This window comes from Nicotiana sylvestris, chromosome 9 (assembly GCF_000393655.2).
Source record: "Nicotiana sylvestris chromosome 9, ASM39365v2, whole genome shotgun sequence".
Taxonomy (NCBI): Eukaryota; Viridiplantae; Streptophyta; class Magnoliopsida; order Solanales; family Solanaceae; genus Nicotiana; species Nicotiana sylvestris.
This window is the reverse complement of record NC_091065.1, coordinates 34,029,749-34,051,957: the sequence shown is the minus strand read 5'-3', so window position 1 is coordinate 34,051,957 and position 22,209 is coordinate 34,029,749.

Below are 22,209 nucleotides of genomic sequence, written 5' to 3'. Positions count from 1 at the left end.
ATACAACATAGTCTAGAAAGTATAGTTATGTTGATCAGAAGGCTTGTGATGTAGCATTTATGGTGGGAGAGAGGGTTTTGCTGCGGGTTTCACCCATGAAGGGTGTGATGCGGTTCGGGAAGAAGGGCAAGTTGGGCCCTCAGTATATCGGCCCTTTTGAGATCCTTAAGAGGGTTTGTAAGGTGGCCTACAAGCTTGCATTACCACCCAGCTTAACGGCAGTTCATTCGATGTTCCATGTTTCTATGCTCCATAAGTATTATGGTGATTTGTCCCATGTTTTATATTTTAGCTCAGTCCAATTGGACAAGGATTTGGGTTATGTTGAAGAGCCGTGGCTATCTTGGACAGACATGTCCGAAAGTTGAAGTCAAAGAGTATTGCTTCAGTGAAGGTCCATTGGAGGGGTCATCCGGTCGAGGAGGTGACCTGGGAAAATAAGCACGACACGTGGAGTCATTATCCTTATTTTTTCATCACTTCAGGTGTGTCTCTATGCACGTTTGAGGATGAATGTTTGTTTTAAGAGGGGGAGAATGTAACGACCTGACCGGCCATTTTGTGTATTTGTTCCCCGTTTCCCCTTTTGATGCTTCACACATGTGTAATCTTTACTTTATGACTTACGGGGTTGGTTAGTTTCATTCAGGGAAGGTTTTGGGTTGATTTGAACCCTTTGGTTTTTGGCTTAGAAGCCTAGGTTAGAAATGTTTACCAAAGTGTTTTTGTGAAAACGACCCCGGAACGGTGTTTTGATGGATCTAATAGGTTTGTATAGTGATTTTGGACTTGGTCATATGCATGGAATCGAATTCGGAAGTCCATAGGTTGATTTGTGTTGTTTTGCCGAAAGTTAGCAATTTGAGATTTAGAAAAATTCCCAAGTTTGACTATAGGTTGACTTTTAGATATCGGGTTCGGTTTGGTTTTAGGACTTGGAATAGGTCTGTTATGTTATTTAGAACTTGTCAGCAAAATTTGGTGTTAATCGGAGTTGGTTTGATAAGAATCAGAAGCTTGGTTGTAATTATGAAAGTTCTTGAACTTTTCTTTGAAATTCATGCGTTTTGAAATCCGATTCGTAGTTTTAGATATTTCTTGTCTCACTAGTGAGTTCGTATGATGTTTCTAGACCTGTGTGGATATTTGGTTTGGAGCCCCGAGGGCTCAGATGCGTTTCAGATGTGTTTCGGGAAGGTTTGGACTAAAATTGGACTTGCTGGTATGCTTGTGCTCTGATGTCGCAATTGTGAGCACCAGCCTTACAATTGTAAACATGCAAGGGGAGGCTCAGGTATCGCAATTACAATACCTGGTTCGCATTTGCAAAGTCTGGGCTTGGGTAGGTGAGTTCCCATTTGCAATGTAATGTGTAGCATTTACAATGGGAACATGGTTCGCAATTGTGAACCCACTGTCGCATTTGCGATGTTTCCCTTGGACTGTTAGTGCCGCATTGCAAAAAATTCTTTGCAATTGCAAGGGTTAGCAATGGCGAACCTAGTGTCGCAATTGCGATATCTCCAATTGAAAAAGAGTTAGAAAGTCGGGATTTTAATCTCATTTTCACATTTTTAGAACCCTAAACTTGGTAAGAGGCGTTTTGGAGTGGGGATTTTCTTTTACAAACATTGGTAATTGATTCTAACTAATTTCCAACGATATTCCACGATTATATCTATTACACCCCGTAAATTTAACAAACTTGATATCGTTATATATATATATATATATATATATATATATATATATATATATATATATATATATATATATATTTGATATGGTATTTTGAGTGGAACTTTTTTTTGTAAAGAAAAAATGGTTTGAAAAATATAATTTTATATAGTTATTAATATTACTACTTTTGAATATGTTTTAAATTATACACGTAATATGAGAAACGTTTATGAGATTTTCTTTGTTGTAAAAATTGAAATTATTTTCTCAAAAGAAAAGAAGGTTATTTTTTTACCATTTTTAGAATCAAGCATACGAAAATTTGTACTCTTTATATGAGATTAGGAAAATTAGAAGTTGAGAAAATATATGTATTTTTACATGGATATTTTAATAAAATAATAGCATATGTATTTATTTTATATGGTAGCACATTACCACGATAGTAGGGTACATAAAGTGTATTAAAAGTGAGAGCATTTTAAGTAATTCAAGATAATTTTTAATTATGTGGTTAATTGCGTAATTATTAATTTTTAGTGAGAAATTAACTTGTTAATTAATCATAATTTGGATAAATTTAAGGAGGCATCACCTGGCAGCCCCTCCCTTTCGAAGTAGGTGGCAAGACTAGAAATGTGAATTGGACAAGTCTTATAACCTAAGCTATATATCATTTTAAAAAGAGAATTTTTATATGTCTTAAAGACATAACAATAATATCCATTCATATAACGTGAGTTTCTCTTGAGGTTCAACTAGTCAAATATCCATGCCTGCAACTCCTAAGGATAGGTTTCTTATAAATATTTCCCTTCTTGCTACATTGCTGCTAGTATCCTATTTATTTTTGTCTCTAGTATGTTGATGTCATGAACATTATTTTTTGTTTTCGGACTTGAGGATCATATGTAACAGAGTAAGCAGTAAAAAAGATAATTGTCTTCAAGATTTGCTTCCTCGGTTACAGATATGAAGAATAACTTTATATGTTATGTTATTGTGTACCTTCAATCTCAAAATTTAGGAACATAAGTTCCCATTTATAGTTTCTCTGATTTTTTTCAAGAGTCCGTTCCTTGGGGAGGTTAACTTTGCGTAGCATTTTGAGATAGAGATACATCCGAACACATGGAAATTGGTCCTTGTGATGAATGTCATTCGTCAGAAAAGGCAAGAAACAAAAGGTGAGGGAATTTGGGAATTCCTATGAGAAAGTTTTTAGAATAATAGCAACATGATTTTGCGATTCTAAGGGTGTACGATGCGATCTTTCTCAAGAATATTATACAGATGTTGCCCTACTTCGATCCACCATTATGAGTTCTTCGCAAAAAATGTGTGTTAGAGGGATTGTCAAGAGAATCGACTCATGTATGTTAAGGCTATACCTTCTTTCTTTTTGGCATGGTCCATATGACACAACGAAACAAGCAAGCATGCAAGTTTCAGAAATGATTCTATTCTTAGAAGTACTAAGGTTGCATATGTTCTTGATTCCTCATATGTCCTACTACCATATTGTCTATTCATGGGTCTCATAACATTCCAAGAGATTATATTGTCTTACTTCATTATGCATTGCATTCATTTCTACATGTGCATTTACCCATGACTCAGACGGCGTTATATACGCGTATATATGTATATATATGTATATGGGATATGGGAAAAGGTTACGGCGTTATATACGCATCACCACCTGATCAGCTGATATACATTGATGATTTTTCCCACAGTGGCCGAGATGATATGATGGGATGCCCTAAGAGGCTTGATGATGTTATGTACGTATCGACCTATGCATTACATGACATTTATACGCATATGCATGACCTTATAAATAATTCATGATTTACAGAGCTATCCAGACTTACAAGTTGAGTCGTTTACTCCATATTTCTTCCATGTCCTTTATATACTGATTTACATGCCACCCATGCTTAGTATATTATTCATACTGACGTCTTTTTGTTGGGGACGCTGCATTCATGCCTGCAGGTATAGACAATCAGTTTAACGAGCCCTTATAGTAGACGAGGTTAGCATTCAATGAATGATCGGTAAGACTCCACCTCATTCGGAGTGCAGCGGAGTATATAAGTCATTGTGTCAAAGTTTTGCTATAGACTTATGGGTAGGCCGGTATCTTGTCCCATTTGATGTCAGTTAATCTTAGAGGCTTTGTAAACAGAGGTTCAGTTTGTACAGCAGGTCAGAAGCCTTGATGGCCTATGGTATTCATGTTATAAGAAAAATGGTTTAGTGGTACCGTGTTTTTTTTCCACTTACAATTGTACATTACGAGTTGTGGCCATGTTGGCCTACGATAGTTATAAAAGGAATGAATGAGTTACAGAGTGGTTCGCTCAGGCCACTATGGCACCGGGTGCTAGCCACGCTTCCCTAGGTGTGATGACCCAAAAAATCATCACTCATTTTGAAAGTAAATTTAATATTTCAAGGCCTTAAAAACCTCTTTTTATCTCACCTCGATTTACGTGCGCAGTCCGGACGCATTTCCGGAAAGCTTTTACATGAACTAAGTGAAATAAGGAAACTAGCTTTTAAAATTGAATAAAGTTGACTTTGGTCAACATTCTTGGTAAACGGATCCAGACCTGTGATCCGACGGTCTCATAGGATCCGTAGTAAAATTTGGAACTTGGGCATATGTTCGGAATCGAATTCCGAGGTCCCAAGCCCGAAATTTTTTTTTTAAAGAAAATTATTTTCTGGAAAATATAAGAGTTTTTGGAAATGAAAAGATGCTTGAAATTAATGGTATCGGGCCCGTATTTTGATTTTGGAGCCCGGTACAAGTTTGAAATAATAATTTAGTTGAATTTGTGAAGTTTGGTAAGAATCGTAGTCCGTTTAGTTTAAATCGGACATTTATTTGAGAAAAATTAGAAATTTTGATGTTCCTGAGTGATTTCATGAATTTGATGATTAATTCATAGTTGTTGATGTTTGTTTACCGTGAAAATGCTAACAACAATTAAATTTATAAATGGGATTCTAAAAATACGTGATCTACGTTTATGCTAGTTGTTAGAGTAGATGATGCTAGGAATATGAAGTTTAACGATGAAATTCAAGCTAAGACGGGGTAGTAATCAAACCGAGGGGCTTACTGCCCTGGCTTCGGACTGGTCGATGGAGGACCTCGGGGTTGATACCTAGGCTCGATCTCGAGCTATCGGGGGTAGTCAGAAATGGGATAACAGTTAAGATATTATTGAACAATGCTCAATATGGCCAATGCCAAGCAATAAATAAAGAACAAGAGTAAGAGTAGTGAATGCTAAAGTGGCTTCGAGCTAGTAAGAACGAGCGATTTAGAGAAAGAGAGAGAGAGAGATATTATTGATCTTGTGGAGAAAATAGTTGTGGCAACATCATCCAACCTGTTACAAAGTGATGGGGATCCCCTTTATATAGGAGGGAAATCCATCATAGTACAAAACATGTTAACCGTGAAGGCGTGGAGATAGGGTGGCTGGACATGACATCTTGAAATAGGCCAACTTTGTCAGATTAAGCCGTGTGCCTTGGGAACTCCCCTCTCGCCTGTGTAGCCCTCTATAGCTGTCAGAATGCGATGTCTTTTGGGCCGGTATCTGATGACCCACGAGGGTAAGTCTCAACCTTGAGTTCGAGCTTCGAGGGGCATGACCGCGAGACAGCCCTACGATGGGGAAATCGGGCCCCCAGATTCGCCGTATACAGATAGTCTCCGCATTTCTTAGAGTGAAGGTGGAAAGAAATAATAAGAAACGATCCTGAACTCCTGCTTCTTTCGGTGTTCTTGCGAATGGACACGAGGCATCAAGGTGCACTATGTGCACCGTCCCTGCAGGTTTCAGCATTGACTGCGGCAATTGGCTTCCTTCAATATGCCCATGGCACTTTTATAAATACTCACCTCTTCCCTTCTATATTCCATCTCGTGCCAAAAAACCCTTAGTAAGGTTTGTTTTTCCCTCGTTCTTGCTCTTCTTCAAGAACGCAACCCCCCTTTTTCTTCTTCCCTCAGATTTTCTCAAGGATGGAAAAAATTTCTGCTTCTGCTTCCCCGGTGGTTGTGGGCTCATCTTCTTCGTTTTTCTATCAAGGCGAAGTGGCTGCCCCCTCCCCGTGTCGAGGAGTGCATCCCAGGATATTTTGTGATGACCTCCGATTTTAGGGCCGAAAGACCTTCCACAAGATTAGGGCGCCGCGAGCCTGTAACTCGGTATATCAGCTCTATAATAGACATTGAAAGATTGAGGGCCGACTGTTGCTGGGGGATAGCGTGCTCGTGGAGATTCCCGCTCGGGAGGAAGATATTACGGCTTATAAATCCGGCTATCTGAGCGTGTATAGCACCCATTCACCTTGGGGCCGGTGGGGCCATCTTCTCCCCCAATCGACCCTGTTTTTCTCGACTTCTATGGAGTTATCAAGTAACTCTGGTTCAACTTCATCCTTCGTTCTGGCATGTGGTTCATATGATCAAGCATTACTCGAGCATGATAGAGGGAATGCCCTTTACCCTGAACCATCTGATCTGGATGTATAGTCTCCGTCTTCTTCGTGGGGGCTTAATCAAGCTTCATTGTCGAGCCCCAAGATCCCCTTGCCTACACCGAGGAGTTCGGGGATGACAGATGGTTAAGACGATTCGTCCGAGTGAGGACGTTTGACCTGATCCCAGTGGAAAAGATGTCATTCCCTGAGAAGTGGAACGTCGGGCGTAAGTAAACGTGGTGTCTTTGTCCTTTCTTGGCGATTTATCTCTATGCGTCTAACTCTGCTTTTCTTGTCTTTTCAACTATAGCTATTTACCCTGGCGCAATGTCGGATCTCCAGGGTTGGGTTGATCATTTGTACTCAGATAGCCCGTATATCAATCGAGCATGTGGAGATTTATCCCGAGCTCGGTGGGAAGACAAAGATCATGGTGAGCCTCGTTCCTCGATGCACCTGAGCGTTTTGGCGTAGTTTTCTATTAGTAGCTTTCTCCATCTTGTGTATTTAACCTCTGCATCTATGTAGGTCTGGGAGAAATACCGCTGATGAGAGAGGCACCGTCCGCTGTGGGGGACGTTCGGGTGCTTGGCGAGGAGAAGAAAAGGCAGGAGAGTCTATCCATTGGGCCACCGGAGCCCAAGAGGGTCAAGGTGGAGGATTCCAAGGTTGACCCAATGGTTCCGACCTCCAGGGCGATGGGAAACCCTCGTGATGAAGGTGAGGGAGAAATAGCTTCTCGGTAGCCCCTGAAGAGTATTTGAGCTCGATTGATCCTCGGGTCGTGGGGATGGATACTTCCGAATAGGAGTCTAATGCTGGCGCGGCCCAACTTCATGGTAGTGAGGCAATGGATGGGGTATCTAGCACCACCCTCAAATTAGAAGGTGGCCAGAGTTCTCCTCGAGCAGAGATGCCCATAGCAGGAAGTTCAGAGGGGCCTCGATCTGGGACCCAGGGTGAGCAAGAGACGGAGATTTTGGCTGACCCCGTTAGCCCGTAGATTCTCCTCAGGGGGAGATCCTTCCATCATTCGAAGTGCTAGACGGGCCTCGCAAGGAGCCTTTTGCGGCAGGAATGCTGATCAAAGGAGGAGAAGCAATCGAGAGGCCGACGATCATTCTTAAGGGTAGTTCTCCTAGCTTTTTTATATGGTTTCAGGACAAAGTGCTTTATGACCATGCTCTCGCCCAGTATCAGGATGGGGTGAGCTGTCGCGAATGCGAGAAAGTCTATTTTACCGAGCAGGTTATTCATCCCCTGTTTTTACTATCATTTGAGCCCTTGTGAGATTCCATCGCTTTTAACTCCTCAGTCCTCATTTTGTGCAGTTTGAGAAGGAGAAAACCCTGCTGAGAGGGGAGCTTCGGGCCGGAGATGCTAAAATCTCCAAGCTTAGTTGTCACGTGAGAGAAGTGGCTTCTGAGAGGGACAGCCTTAAGGGGAAAGTTATCTTGATCGAGCATCATCTCCAGGATGCAAAGGAGGATAGTGGCAAGTATAAGAGCCTCCATTCCGAGCTGATAGCTGCATTGGTTCGGTTTAAAGCTGAGGCCGAGGCGCTTGTATCTTTGTATGGGTGAAGTGCAGTTGTTGCAGATTCTTGTATTAAGAGGACGTTTGAGGGGGCTGACCCGACTTTACCTCGAGCCGCGGATCGTGCCTGGCCTGGTTCCCGAAGGTAGACCATTGAGGGCGCATTGTAAGAAAGCTCGAGCGGTGTTAAATGGGGGTATATCCCCAGAGAGAGAGGATGCCATTAAGAAGGGGACGTTGGGAGGCTCGTAATCGCCTGGGTGCAACCCTTGGGGAGCTATTGAGGTTGCGGGTTCGATAGTAGATTAGGATACTTATTGGTTTTTCCTATTAATCTCCCTGTTTGTATATAGTACTTTTTTATTTTGGCATATGAATAAAGAGAATTGGCTTCATTTTCCCTTATTCCCCTTTCTACTCTGAATTCTGCAAGGATTGGCGAAAGAACCTTAGACCCACAATACAGCTTTGTGACCCGTTAAAGCCGGCTAGGGAGTTGTCATGCGGCTGGTCGATGCGGCCTTCAGTGTGAACTGCCGTGAGAGTCCTTGCGCTTTTGCCCAACCATTTTGTGTTGAGTATCTGGGCAAGTTTTGTCTCAAGCCTACTCGATATTTAATCTCATGTGCCTGCATAGCCGGGTGATGATGGTTCTTATCCCTTATTCTTTGGCATTTGTATTTTGCTTGTTTTCGGTTTCAGTCTCCGAGTCATGTTGCGACTAGAGCTTCAATTGACCCTCAAGTTTTTTGTACATGTATGGGTGGATGACGATGGCTCTTGCACCTCGGGTCGAAGCGACCTTTTGAGTGAGTGGCCTAGAGGCTTGTTTGGCTGGAGAAAATGGCACTTATGTTGTGACCTTAGGCATAATGTAGTTAACAATTTTAGATCCGGTCTCCGAATCAGGTTACGAATCGACCTCATTTTAAACCTCAAGTTTTCAATTTTTAAGCTAGCAACAATGGCTCTTACGTTGTTTGGTCGTTGAGATCTTTCAATATGCGGCCCGGAGGCTCATTTGGCTGGCGACAATGGCTCTTATGCCTTTTCCCATGGGCATTTTGTAGGCTTTCTTTTCCTCTCGTTAAGGTCTTTTTGGAATGATTTTGCCTGACCCATCGTCAGTTCTGGAAGAACCTCAATTTCAAGTCATTAGCGGCGATGTTCGAGCACCTCGGAGGGTTCTTAGCTCATAGGCTGAGTAGCTCGAAGCCTTGTGATTTGGAGATGAAATGGTCGAAGCTTTGTTTTCCTATGAGGGAAGCCTGTTTTAACCGGTTCTTTTCGAAGTATATTCGAAGTAATGGCCTGCGATTTTGTTAGCGACAATCGGGCGTCCCCGAGTTGCGTTAATTTGGCTGGAGCAGCTATTTTGACCGTAGTCATATGTGTTTGGTTAGAGCCATTTTTGATCCCGAGTGATAGTTTAGGCGTCTACATCGAGGGTATGCCCTTTCGGTATTCTTACAAATGTGACGTATAGCCTAAACTTCGGGATTATGTTTTACGCCTGTAGTAAGGTCTTACAAAATTTTCATGCCTGTTGAGGTCTTACAGTTTGTCATACCTGCTGAGGTCTTATAGTTTGTCATGCCTGTTGAGGTCTGACAGTTTGTCATGCCTGTTGAAGTCTGACAGTTTGTCATGCCTGTTGAGGTCTTACAGTCTTTTGTTGCTATGTAGAATAGATCTGTTTATATAGTGTCCGAGCGCTTGGGGTCTTATGGCCTCGGGTTTTCCAGTGTATGGTGATTGACGATAGTCTATGAGTCATCGAGTTTGTTTAGGCTCGAAGGCCATTATTCGTGAGCTCAGAATTGCCTCGTTAGGGCCTTATGACCCGGAGTTCTGACCCTAGGTTCGTGCGGGTGTCAAATTGTTGAAGTTAAGTCTCCGAGTACTTCGGGATGCATTTGGTGGAGGGACCCTTGCCGCGAGTATGCTGAAATTCCCTTTTCTGGAGTATGAGATGTTGAAAAGATATTCATTAATTGCTTGACGTAAATACATGTTGCTGGGTTGTCGTACTCGTTAAAAATGTTGTCGGAAAAAACCCGTGTCAGGATGAAAAACTCGGTCGAAGGAAAAGAGTGTGACGTTTGCTTGAGGATATTTGTCGGATTTTGCAATCGGACGCCCTAGCAATAATACCGCTTAAGCATCGATACGTTCCAGCTGCTCGGAAGTTGTTCTCCCTCCATGGTGCTTAGCTTATAGGATCCTTTGCTAACTATCCCGAAGATACGGTATGTCCCCTTCCAATTTTGGCCCAGCTTCCCTTCATTAGGTTCCGAGTGTTGAGAGTAACCTTCCTCAGGACCAAGTCCCCGATCCCGAAATATCAGATATTTGTCCTTCTGTTGTAGTATCTTTCGATTTTCTGCTTCTAAGCAGCCATCCGAACCAGCAAAGCTTCCCATCATTCTTTGAGCAGCTCGAGGGCCATTGTCATGGCCTCATTTCTCCAATCCCATGTTAGGCTAGTGGAGTTAATCTTTGCGTGACCGTCTTCGACCATAGATTTGAACAATTGGACGACAACTCCAAGGAGTAGGTCTTTTTCTTCAACAGAAGATCCCAGGTTTGCGAGGGCATCAGCATCGTTGTTCTACTCTCGGGGTACATGGACTAAGGTCCATTCTTTGAAGTGACATAATGTGATTTGGATTTTATCCAAATACCTCTACATCATGTCCTCTCGGGCTTCTTAGATTTCATTCACTTGGCTTACTACGAGGAGAGAATCGCATTTTGCCTCGATGGTCTCGGCTCCCAAAATTTTGGCCAATTCTAAGCCTGCAATCATAGCCTCATACTCGGCTTTATTGTTAGTTAGTTTTGCAATTTTTATGGATTGTTTGATTGTGCCGCCGACGGGCGGCTTGAGGACTATACCGAGCTCAGATCCCCGTATGTTTGCGGCACCGTCTATGAACACAGTCCATACCTCGGAGGATGTGCCTGATTTTAATAAAAGTTCTTTCTCTACCTCGGGCATGAGGGATGGTATGAAATCAGCCACAAAGTCTGCCAAGATTTGGGACTTGATGGCCGTCCTAGGTTGATGCTCGATATTATACCCTTCGAGCTCAATGGCCCATTTGGCTAATCGATTCGATAACTCAGGTTTGTGCAGTACGCTCTAGTAGGGATAAGTTGATAGTACGCAGATATGGTGACATTGAAAGTAAGGCTTCAGCTTGCGCGAGGCACTTATCAGTGCGAGAGCCAATTTTTATAGATGGGGATATCGGGTTTTGGCGTCCCCCAAGGTTTAGCTTACATAATAAACAGAAAATTATGTACCTTTCTCCTCTCGAACCAGTACGCCGCTTACCGCTATTTCGGACATCGCCAGGTATAGGTATAGTGTTTCATCCTCCTTGGACATGTGCAACAAAGGCGGGCTAGTTAGGTACCATTTCAGTTCTTCTAGGGCATGTTGGCATTCTGGAGTCCTTTCGAAGCTGCTCTTTCTTTTGAGTAGGTAGAAGAAATGGTGGCTGTTGTCCGATGAGGTCTCCGTCAAGATAAGTAATAGTATGTCTCCTTGGGCATGGGTCTCCAGCAAATGCACCTGCACCATTTGAAGTTGATGTATTACCTTCCAAAACACCTACTCCATTTGGAGTAAAAGTGCCCATTCTGATAGCAATGTCGGCTATAACCCCATTCCATACAAAGGCCATCCCTTGGGACTACACAGCCGAGGCAAAAAGGAAAGGGAAGAACAAATCTTGAGAAGCAATTGCGGCACAAGGTATGACAAGAACCGGCAGGGTCTATACTCCGGAACATTAGGCTGAGCCAAGAAAACAGGCCTCTGGTCGGCCGACCATCACTGAAACCAGGCCTGATGATCTCTGGAGGAAGAAACAAGCAAAGGAGTACTCAGTCATTGATCAGTTGAACAAAACACCGGCACAAATCTCTATCCTAGCTTTGCTGCAAAGCTCCGATGCACATAAAAATGCTCTGTTAAAGGTGTTGAGTGAGGCATATGTACCGAGCAACATCACTGGAGGAGAAATGGCAAACATGGTAGGGCAGGTATTGGAGAGTCACAAGATCACTTTTCATGAGGATGAATTGCCGCCAGAAGGGTTGAGTCACAACAAGGCATTGCACTTCACTGTGCAGTGCGAGGATTATTTCATCACCAGAATCCTAATTGACGGAGGGTCCAACCTCAACATTTGTCCATTGGTAATGCTCAGAATATTGGGAAAGAGCCTGCATGAGATCAAGGATGGGGCCATCAATGTCAAAGCTTTTGACGGTTCCCAAAGGTCCACTATTGGGGAAATTAGCTTATGTCTGCAAATGGGGCCTACTTGGTTTGATGCTGATTTTCAAGTAATATACGTGCCAACATCTTACAACTTGCTTTTGGGACGGCCTTGGATTCATGCTGTTGGGGCTGTAGCATCGACCCTACATCAGGCAGTGAAGTTTGAGTGGAACTACCAAGAGGTGATCATTCACGGTGACAGTAGCAATCCCATATACAGTCGCCAAACCATCCCAGTGATCGGATGTAGAAGAAAGATAGGCGGGTAAACCTACCACCACATCGAGCGAGTCAACGTCGTTGATAAGGACAAATGGTGGGACAACAAAATTGAAAGCATATTGAACTGGAGCGGATATGACCCTGGCAAGGGACTTGGCAAGAACCTCCAAGGAATCACCAAACCTATCAAGCTAAAGAATCATGGCACCACTTTTGGTCTGGGATACGAGTACACTTGGGAAGAGCTCAACAACTGGTCGCCACATTGGCGTAGTCCTTACTACCCACTGGAGCAGCCGATACCCCATTCGGAATAGACTTTCCAGCCAGCCGATGTCATATATGGGTCGGAAGAAGAGGAAGCACTGGCAGTGATGAGGAATTTGTTCCTGAAAGACGATGACATGGATTGTTGTGTCATTTTCGAGGAGGAGGGGGAGGAAGCTCCTTCTATACAAGCCGTAAGTCAATGAGCATGCCTCAAAAATTGGACCGTCAGAACCACCAGAGCCCGAAAAGCTTCAGGGTAGCAAGTCTGAACAAAGTACTATGCATTATCTTTTATTTTCGCTAATTGACTTTGTTTTCGCAATTTTTTTTAAATAAGAGCTCCAATGTTCAAAACAGTTATGAAATTTATCAAAACACTTCAGTTTCTTATAAATCTTACTCTTATTACTTTCTCTCATTTACTTTATTTATACATCATTACTATTACTTATCTTGATGAACCGATGACTGTGAAATGTAACGAGACAATGCAACAAATGGATATAGATTCATAGGAAGATGATATACCGGAAGAGATTGTTAAGAAGGTTGAAAATTTTGAGAATAGACCTAAGTCCAATCTGGACGAGACTGAGATTGTTAACCTGGGAGATGCAGAAAATGTCAAAGAAACGTGCATCAGTGTTCATTTATCACTGTCACAAAAGGAAGAATACATAGAATTCATAAGGGAGTATAAGCACATATTCACCTGGTCATATGACGACATGACTGCTTTGAGTACATCTATTGTGGCACACAAACTACCAACTGATCCGACATGTCCACCGGTAAAGTAGAAGCTCAGAAAGTTCAAGCCTGACATGAGTTTGAAAATCAAGGAAGAAGTCACTAAGCAAGTCAATGCTAAGGTTCTCAGGGTAGTAGAATATCCGACATGGTTAGCCAACATCGTGCCAGTGCCGAAGAAGGACGGGAAGGTCAGAGTCTGTGTCGACTACCGGGATCTCAACCAGGCCAGTCCAAAAGACGACTTCCCCTTGCCAAACATACACATCCTGATTGACAATTGTGCCAAGCACGAGTTGCAGTCATTCATGGATTGTTTTGCTGGGTATCATCAGATCTGGATGGATGAAGAAGACGCTGAGAAAATGACTTTCATTATGCCATGGGGAATGTACTGTTACAAAATGATGTCGTTTGGGTTAAAGAATGCTGGGGCCACCTACATGAGGGCCATGACTACGATTTTCCATGATATGATACATAAAGAGATCGAAGTGTATGTAGATGATGTCATCATCAAATCCAAGAAATCCACTGATCACATGGAAGATTTGAGTAGGTTTTTCAATGGACTGAGAAGGTACAACTTGAAGCTGAATCCCGCGAAATGTGAATTTGGGGTTCCTGCTAGAAAACTACTTGGATTCATTGTGAGTCACCGAGGAATAGAACTAGATCCATCAAAGATCAAAGATATTCAAGAACTGCCACCTCCAAAGAAAAAGAAAGAAGTAATGAGTTTCTTGGGAAGACTCAACTACATCAGTCGGTTCATAGCTCAATCTACTGTCATCTGTGAGCCAATCTTTAAGATGTTGAAGAAGGACGCCGCTACCAAATGGATTGATGACTGCCAGAGCGCCTTCGATAGAATCAAGGAGTACCTGTCCACACCGCCAATTTTGGTCTCGCCCGAGCCGGGTAGACCCCTATTACACTACCTTGTAGTGCTGGATGGAGTATTCGGTTGTGTTCTTGGGCAACATGATAAAATAGGGAGGAAGGAGCATGTCATCTATTATCTCAGCAAGAAGTTCACCCCGTACGAGGCCCGGTATTCTCTGTTAGAATGCACTTATTGTGCTCTGACTTGGGAAGCTCAGAAGTTGAGGCACTATTTTTGTGCCTATACTACGTATCTCATATCAAGGATAGATCCATTGAAGTAGATCTTTAAAAAGCCCATACACACTGGCAAGCTGGCCAAGTGGCAAATCCTGCTGAGTGAATTCGACATTGTCTACGTAACTCAGAAAGCAATCAAAGGATAGGCTTTGGCAGATCATCTTGCCATGAATCCCGTGTACGGAGAATACGAACCCCTAAAGATGTATTTTCCTAACGAAGAGGTATCATTCATAGGAGAAGATATTGCATAATCCTATGATGGTTGGAGAATGATTTTCGATGGAGCAGCTAATTTCAAAGGAGTCGGCATAGGAGCAGTCTTAGTATCAGAAACTAGCCAGCATTATCCGGTGTCTACTAAATTTAGGTTCTCGTGCACCAACAACATGGCCGAGTACGAAGCCTGCATTTTAGGACTCAAGATGGCCATTGACATGAACATTCAAGAGTTGCTAGTGATCGAGGATTCAGACTTGCTTATACATCATGTCCGAGAAGAATGGGAGACCAATAACTCCAAGATACTCCCTTATCTACGTCACATACAGGAGTTGAGAAATAGGTTCACAAAGACAGAGTTCCAGCATGTTCCCAGAGTCCAAAATAAGTTTGCCGATGCATTGGCTACCCTGTCATCCATGATATAGTATCCAGACAAGAACTTCATTAATCCTATTCTGGTAAAGATCTATGACCAGCCAGCTTATTGCGCTCATGTCGAGGAAGAAGCAGACGGAAAGCCTTGGTTTCACGATATCAAGGAATACTTGGCAAAAGGAGAGTACCCAGAACTTGCAAACACTACTCAGAAGCACACACTTCGAAGGTTGTCTTAGCCAAGAAGATACTTCGAGCTGGTTATTTTTGGATGACTATGGAAAAGGACTGCATCCAGTATGTCCGAAAGTGCCACCACGGTCAGATACATGCAGATATGATAAAGGTGCCTCCGAACGAGCTTAATGCAACAAGCTCACTGTGGTCGTTCGCCGCTTGGGGAATGGATGTTATTGGATCAATCGAACCTGCCACATCAAACGGGCACAGGTTCATCCTAGTGGCAATTGATTATATCACCAAATGGGTTGAAGCAGCATCATACAAGGCAGTGACTAAGAAAGTCGTGGCAGACTTTGTCTGCGACCATATCATTTGTCGGTTCGGAATTCCAGAATCAATCATTACCGATAATGGTTCCAATCTCAACAGTGATTTGATGAAAGCCATGTGTGAAATCCTCAGGATCAAACACAAGAATTCTACAGCCTACAAACCTCAAATGAACGGAGCCGTAGAAGCCGCCATTAAGAATATCAAAAAGATACTAAGGAAAATGATAGAGAAGCATAAGCAGTGGCATGAAAAGTTGTCATTTGCTTTATTGGGGTACCGCACAATAGTTCGCACATCAATCGGGGCAACTCCCTATATGCTGGTTTATGGTACAGAGGCAGTCATTCCCGTCGAGGTAGAGATTCCTTCCTTGAGGATCATACAGGAAGCAGAACTCGACGATGCAGAATGGGTGAAGAGTCGTTACGAGCAGCTGGCTCTTATAGATGGAAAAAGAATGAATGCAGTTTGCCACGGTCAGCTTTATCAAAGCAGAATGTCCAGAGCCTTCAACAAAAGAGTCAAGCCGAGACAATTCACACCGGGGCAACTGGTGTTAAAGAAGATATTCTCGCATCAGGATGAGGCCAAAGGGAGGTTCTCTCCCAACTGGCAGGGTCCGTACATGGTCCACCGGGTTCTAACAGGAGGAGCCCTCACACTTGCAGAAATGGACGGAGAAGTTTGGCCAAAGCCGATCAATTCAGACGCATTCAAGCGATACTATGTGTAATATTTATGCTTTTCTTTATGATGTAATTTGAACTATGCCTGACCTGATTCCCGTTTAATAGGGGATACGTAGGAAGCCCTATGGGTTCGGTCACAATGCAAAAAAAATTTCATTTCCCCCCACAATTGGAAACTGAGGTAGAATTTTGGGAAGGACCCTCAAAATTCCGAGCCGATTTCATCCATTTACCGCAAGCAGCCGTCAGAAGTACCATCCCAGTAAACTGGGGCAGAATTTTGAGGAGGACCCTCAAAATTCCAGAGCAAGAGAGGTTGCAATGTCTTGAACCACGTTGCAGTCGTCGGTTCATCTAAAGAAAACTATTTATGTTATATTTTTATTAAATCATGCATGTCTATTATAAAAATTGCTTTGTTTAGCAATGTTGCCTCAATGATGCATACAGTATCACAAAAACAGAGCCAAGTAGGACAAGCAAAGTTAACGGTAATACGAACTAACCTTCCCCCTTTATAAAACTCATGATTTTTCTTTGGATGTAGGCACCCAAGTCGCGAAATCATCGAACACATTTATACACTCATACTTTTCAGGAATACAACCCTCAGAACCGTCATACCTATTCACAGTTTGCTATCCACGCACAACATCCCCAGTAGCCACAATATCGCAATCAGCTATCAACTAAGAAATTTTACTACTATTCGCTTTTTATCTTGCATTGCATAAGGCTACCATTCTGCCTTCCGAGACTAAGCTTTGTCTCCATCTGCATTCTCTACATTGCATAAGGCTACCATTTTGCCTTCCGAGACGAAGCTCTGTCTCTATCTGCATTCTCTGCGTTGCATAAGGCTACCATTCTGCCTTCCGAGGTTAAGCTCTACCTCCATCTGCATTCTCTGCATTCCATAAGACTACCATTCTGCCTTCCGAGGTTAAGCTCTACCTCCATCTGCATTCTCTGCATTGCATAAGGCTACCATTCTGCCTTCCGAGACTAAGCACTATCTCCATCTGCATTCTCTACATCATATAAGGCTACCATACTACCTTCCGAGGTTAAGCTCTACCTCCATCTGCATGGCTGAAATGTTGCCACTTCATTTACACCATGCATGGCTGAAATATCGCCACTTCATTTACATCTGCATGGCTGAAATATCGCCGCTTTATTTATACCTTGCATCGGCTGAAAGATCGCCGCTTCATTTATACCTTGCATCGGCTGAAAGATCGCCACTTATTGCATTTCATTGGCTGAAAGATCACCGCTTCATTTATACCTTGTATCGGCTGAAAGATCGCCGCTTTATTTACATCTGCATGACTGAAATATCGCCGTTTCATTTATACCTTGCATCGGCTGAAATATCGCCACTTATTGCATTTTATCGGCTGAAAGATCGTCGCTTCATACCTTGCATCGGCTGAAAGATTGCCACTTATTGCATTTCATTGGCTGAAAGATCGCCACCTATTGCATCTCATGGGCTGAAAGATCGCCAAATTGTCCAAAGGCGTCATTGTTCAGAGGCACCATTTTTATAGCCCGAGAACGCCATTTCATGGCCTGAGGACCCCTTTTATCTTTTGCATATTATTATTCAAAGGCATCATGGTTCGGAGGCATCATTCTTATAGCCCGAGAGCATCATTTCATGGCCTGCGAATCCTTATCATACGCTTCAGGGACCAGAACGTCATGGTCTGAGGACGTCATCCTAACCGTCCAAAAACAGCATGCATGGTCCGATGGGAACTTGCATCATGTTTAATTTTTCACACAGCATACACTTGTGTTGCTTATTTGCAGGTAAACCGGCTAGCAATAGCCGTCTCAGCAAGAGCGATCTCGCTCCAGTTCCCGCAGCCCTGTTAGACTTTAACCATCCATCCCAACCTAAATATCACGTTCGCCTTTGAAGAAATCTCCATCGGCATATTCCGCCGATGGATCCTGAACTACATATGGCCTGATTTCTATAAGACCAGGAATATGTAGGCAGTTCAGGAACCAGAGCACGGTCAAGTTCTTCAAACCATTTCGTTCGGTCAAATTGGCCATCATATCTTTTCCCGACAATTCTTTCATCCTTCCCAGGTAAATAGGGGCAGCTGTTATACCCAATTTTTTCCTATGTATTTTTACATGCAAATACTTTCAAAATAGCATATATATGCATATATAAGTATGTCCAAGTGTTTCAATAATTTTCCTAATTTCTAAAAGATTTTTAAACTGATTTATTGCCCATTTTAGTAGTACAAAAACCAATAATTATTCCCAAAATTATTATTTTGGTGAATAACTTACTTTATTCTCATATTTATACCAAAATATAGCTAGGGTAAGTTTTATACATTTTTTAGAAATTCATTTGGTATTTTAAAAGCTAAATTGCATATAATTGCAATTTTAGCCTATTTTAAAATTAATAGCATTTCATAATTATGAAATTGGTTCCAATAGTTTTAAATTAATATTTATATATTATTAATTGACTCAGTACCTTTAATTTATTTTTAGAAGTTGTTTTACTAATTTCATAAAATAAAAGGGAAAAGACTAGCTATTTAAAATCGGCGAAATAACTTCCTGGCCACTTAAACTTGTAGGACTTTTGAAAGCCGATACACGAACTTTGAATTTTCCCATTTGAACACCTCTACTTGACAAAATGTGTACTAATAAACATCTTTGACCGTTGACTATGCTTAGGTGGTAATATTATATCTGATGTGGCCAATTGCGTGTTAATCACCGGTATTAAGCGCGTGAATATGATAAATATTTAATTTAAAAAATAGAAAAATTCATCGGGTCAAATTTAGAGAAAAGCCACTTCAATTTATCGGGTCGGACTATTCTTCAATTTTTAACCATTCAATCTTGCAATTCCAAGCAGTAGAGATTGTTCTCCACACCAAGAACTACCTCTCCACCAAAAATCAGGAGATTTCACTATAGGAATCGCCACTTCTGATGACCTGCAACTCTCCGGCGGGCTCCATTGGTCGGAGATGGCGTTCCAGTGGTCCAAATCGCCCAAGAGCAATGCTAATCGATTCCTGCTGCTGGGGAGGTCATGCCGATTGGCCACTACAGCGAATTAATTGTCACAACTTTAAAGAAAACCAATTCTGCAACAGTACTGATCGAAAAAGTTTTCCGACAATCTACCAAGCTAGAAAAGAATAAGAAAAATTTGGAGAGACGAAGAAGAACTTAGGAAGGAAGTGCTGATATGGAAGTAGACGAATCAGTTGCAGGCGTGGGGGAGGGGGGATGATGGGAAGGAACGGGGAAGAGGAAGCTCGAAGGGTTTAAGTTTTTTCTTTCTTATTGTATTTATTTTATTTTTAAAATATAAATATAGGTGATAATTTTTATTTAAAAATTACACATGTCATTAGTTGGGTGGGTGCTTACTTTTGGATTGGTCATTTGCTGACTGGATGGACACGTATGTGTATGTGTAATACACGTGCATAGGCTCAAGGGTCAGATGTGTTTATTAGTTATGGGAATCATGAGTTCGAGTGTTCAAATGGGAAAATCCAAAGTTTGTGTATTGGCTTTCAAAAGCCCTACAAGTTTAAGTGGTCAGGAAGCCATTTTGCCTTTAAAATCTGGCCCCATTTTATTTCAATTATAGCCCAAATTGATCCCCCTAATTGACCCAATTTCAAACCCTTAACGGGCCAACCCAATTGTAATCCAACCCGCCCCCGACCCAAACAATTTAACCCGCCCGACCTTCTATTTTAGTTCAGGACGTTGATCATTTTGATCAACGACCACGATCATTCCTTTCCTTTTTAATTCACCCACACCCCCTAACCCTAGCTCATTCCACTCAAACAGCCTCCTCTGGAATCCTTCTCCTCTCAAACTCTCTCGAAACCCTAGCCTCTCTCACCATCTTCAACCTCAATCTCCCCGGAATCCATGGCCTCTCAGGACATGGAGGGCTTAAACTCATCTCCCTCTTCTCTTAAACACTTGGTATTCAAAGGTTCGATGTCTGACCTCGAAGGTGTCCGTTCAGATCTTCGCCAATTCAAGGTTTTGTGGCCATCTCCAGACCAGCTCTGGCAGACAATGGTGTTTTGAGCCTAGTTCTAACCTATCGGACTCAAATCGAATCTTTTCCAAGCCTTTCTCATTCTAGGGGTCTTCTGAAACCCTGACTACTCGAGGTTCTCTCCGATTTTTTTCTTAGATCTATCACTTATCTATGCTCTACTTGGGTTTTTAAACGGTTTCCCCAATTTTTCTTTCAAAAAATTATCTTTTTAAAACCATTTCTCTTCGATTTAGGGTTTTCTAAAAGGTTTAAAACGTTTGTCCGACTTTTTTTTTTCTTTCTTTGTGTGTATTTGTCTCCACTATACTCATATGTTTCTGTCATTTTACCACACATGTGCTTCTACCGCTTTCGTATACTTTCCTACTACTATGCATGTTCTTCTGTGCTTTCTATTGTTTTATTTTTTCTACTGTGTTTCTACACCATGCTCTTACATGTTCATCTTGCTATGTTTCCCTATGTGTTCTTTTGCTATGCTTTTCCGATATCCATGTGTTCCTCTACTATATTTTCTACTAAGTTTTTAAGTTCTTTGTTTTCTCTTCTACTGAACCCTATTTAAGTCCATTCTAAAAGGTTTTTCTTAAACATGTTTCTTCTACTACCATGTTGTTCTCTCATTTGTGCTTTGAAGTTAGTTCCTTCACTCTGTTTGCTTTGAATTTTCTATTGTATTTGCTGGTCTTCTCATGAGATTCTGAAAAGATATCTCTGAGCCTGTTGCCTCCTCATCTCTGTATTTGACTCGAGCCGGAAACCCTAGAATTTGGGGGGTTCCTCCGAGTTTGGGCATATGATCGAACTAGGGTTCTATTTGAGAACCCTTGACTCTTTTAGACTAATTTCTGAATCTATGAACTAAGTGTGAACTTCTTTTGTTTGCACACAATTCTGATTCTCCTACACTAGACTCTTCTGAATAGCATGACAAATTTCTTCATATTTAACGTGTTTGTATGCTTTATATATGAGGAGTCTTTCTTCATAATGGTTTTCCAAATTGTGATTGATTCAGAATTCCTTTTAATAAGTCTAATTGATTGGTACTGATTTTCCTTAAGTTGAAATCTTTCCCATCTTTCTGACTTGGTTCATTCATACAAAATCTTCAATTTTCGGTTTTCTTGGCTGTTAACTGATTTCCTTTCCTTATTTGCACAAACCGTGTGCTGTCAAGACCCTGTCCTTAAATAGACCTTTATGTATTTACCCCTTTTATGTTGCTTTGAAAAAGTGTTTGATGAATCCATCTCCTTAATTAGTTTTGACCGTTTGAAATCAGAATCCCTTAATTAGGGGGAAACCTTGTGTAATTGATTTTCAAACTATTTTCTTACCTATTTCTGCTTGCTTTCTACACTATAAAAGGGCACGACCCTTCTGCACTTTAATACACCTTCAGTTCAACACTTTTACACTTCATATTTCACCCTTACAGTCTCACGATTCTTTTCTAAGATCATAGCATTCTAACTGCCTGTTTGCACTTTGGCTTTGCAAGACTAATGCTTTCTTTCACTTGTTTCTTTGAGACTGGTATGTTCTAGTTTTAGCTTCAGCATCATCCCAATGTGTTCACTTATAGCCTTTACATCCCAATGTGTTCACTTATAGCCTTTACATCCATGTCTACTTTACTGTCTATATAGAGTTGAATTTTTTATTAGCATGTTAATTTCTTTTACTTGTTTCTGCTATGAATCCCTGTACCTCTATTCCACTCTATGTGATTTGAGTTGTAGTTCATGACATGAAAATATCCAAGTTATTGTTCATGTCTGGACTTGATTCCTTAGAGGATCCTGACTCCCAAAATAATGTGTTCTAACAGGCTTGTGGGTGTGCCAGCACTTTCCATTGCTAGGTATGCCCACTAGCATGTCCCTATTTCTCTACCACTTCCCCTTTCCCCTTTT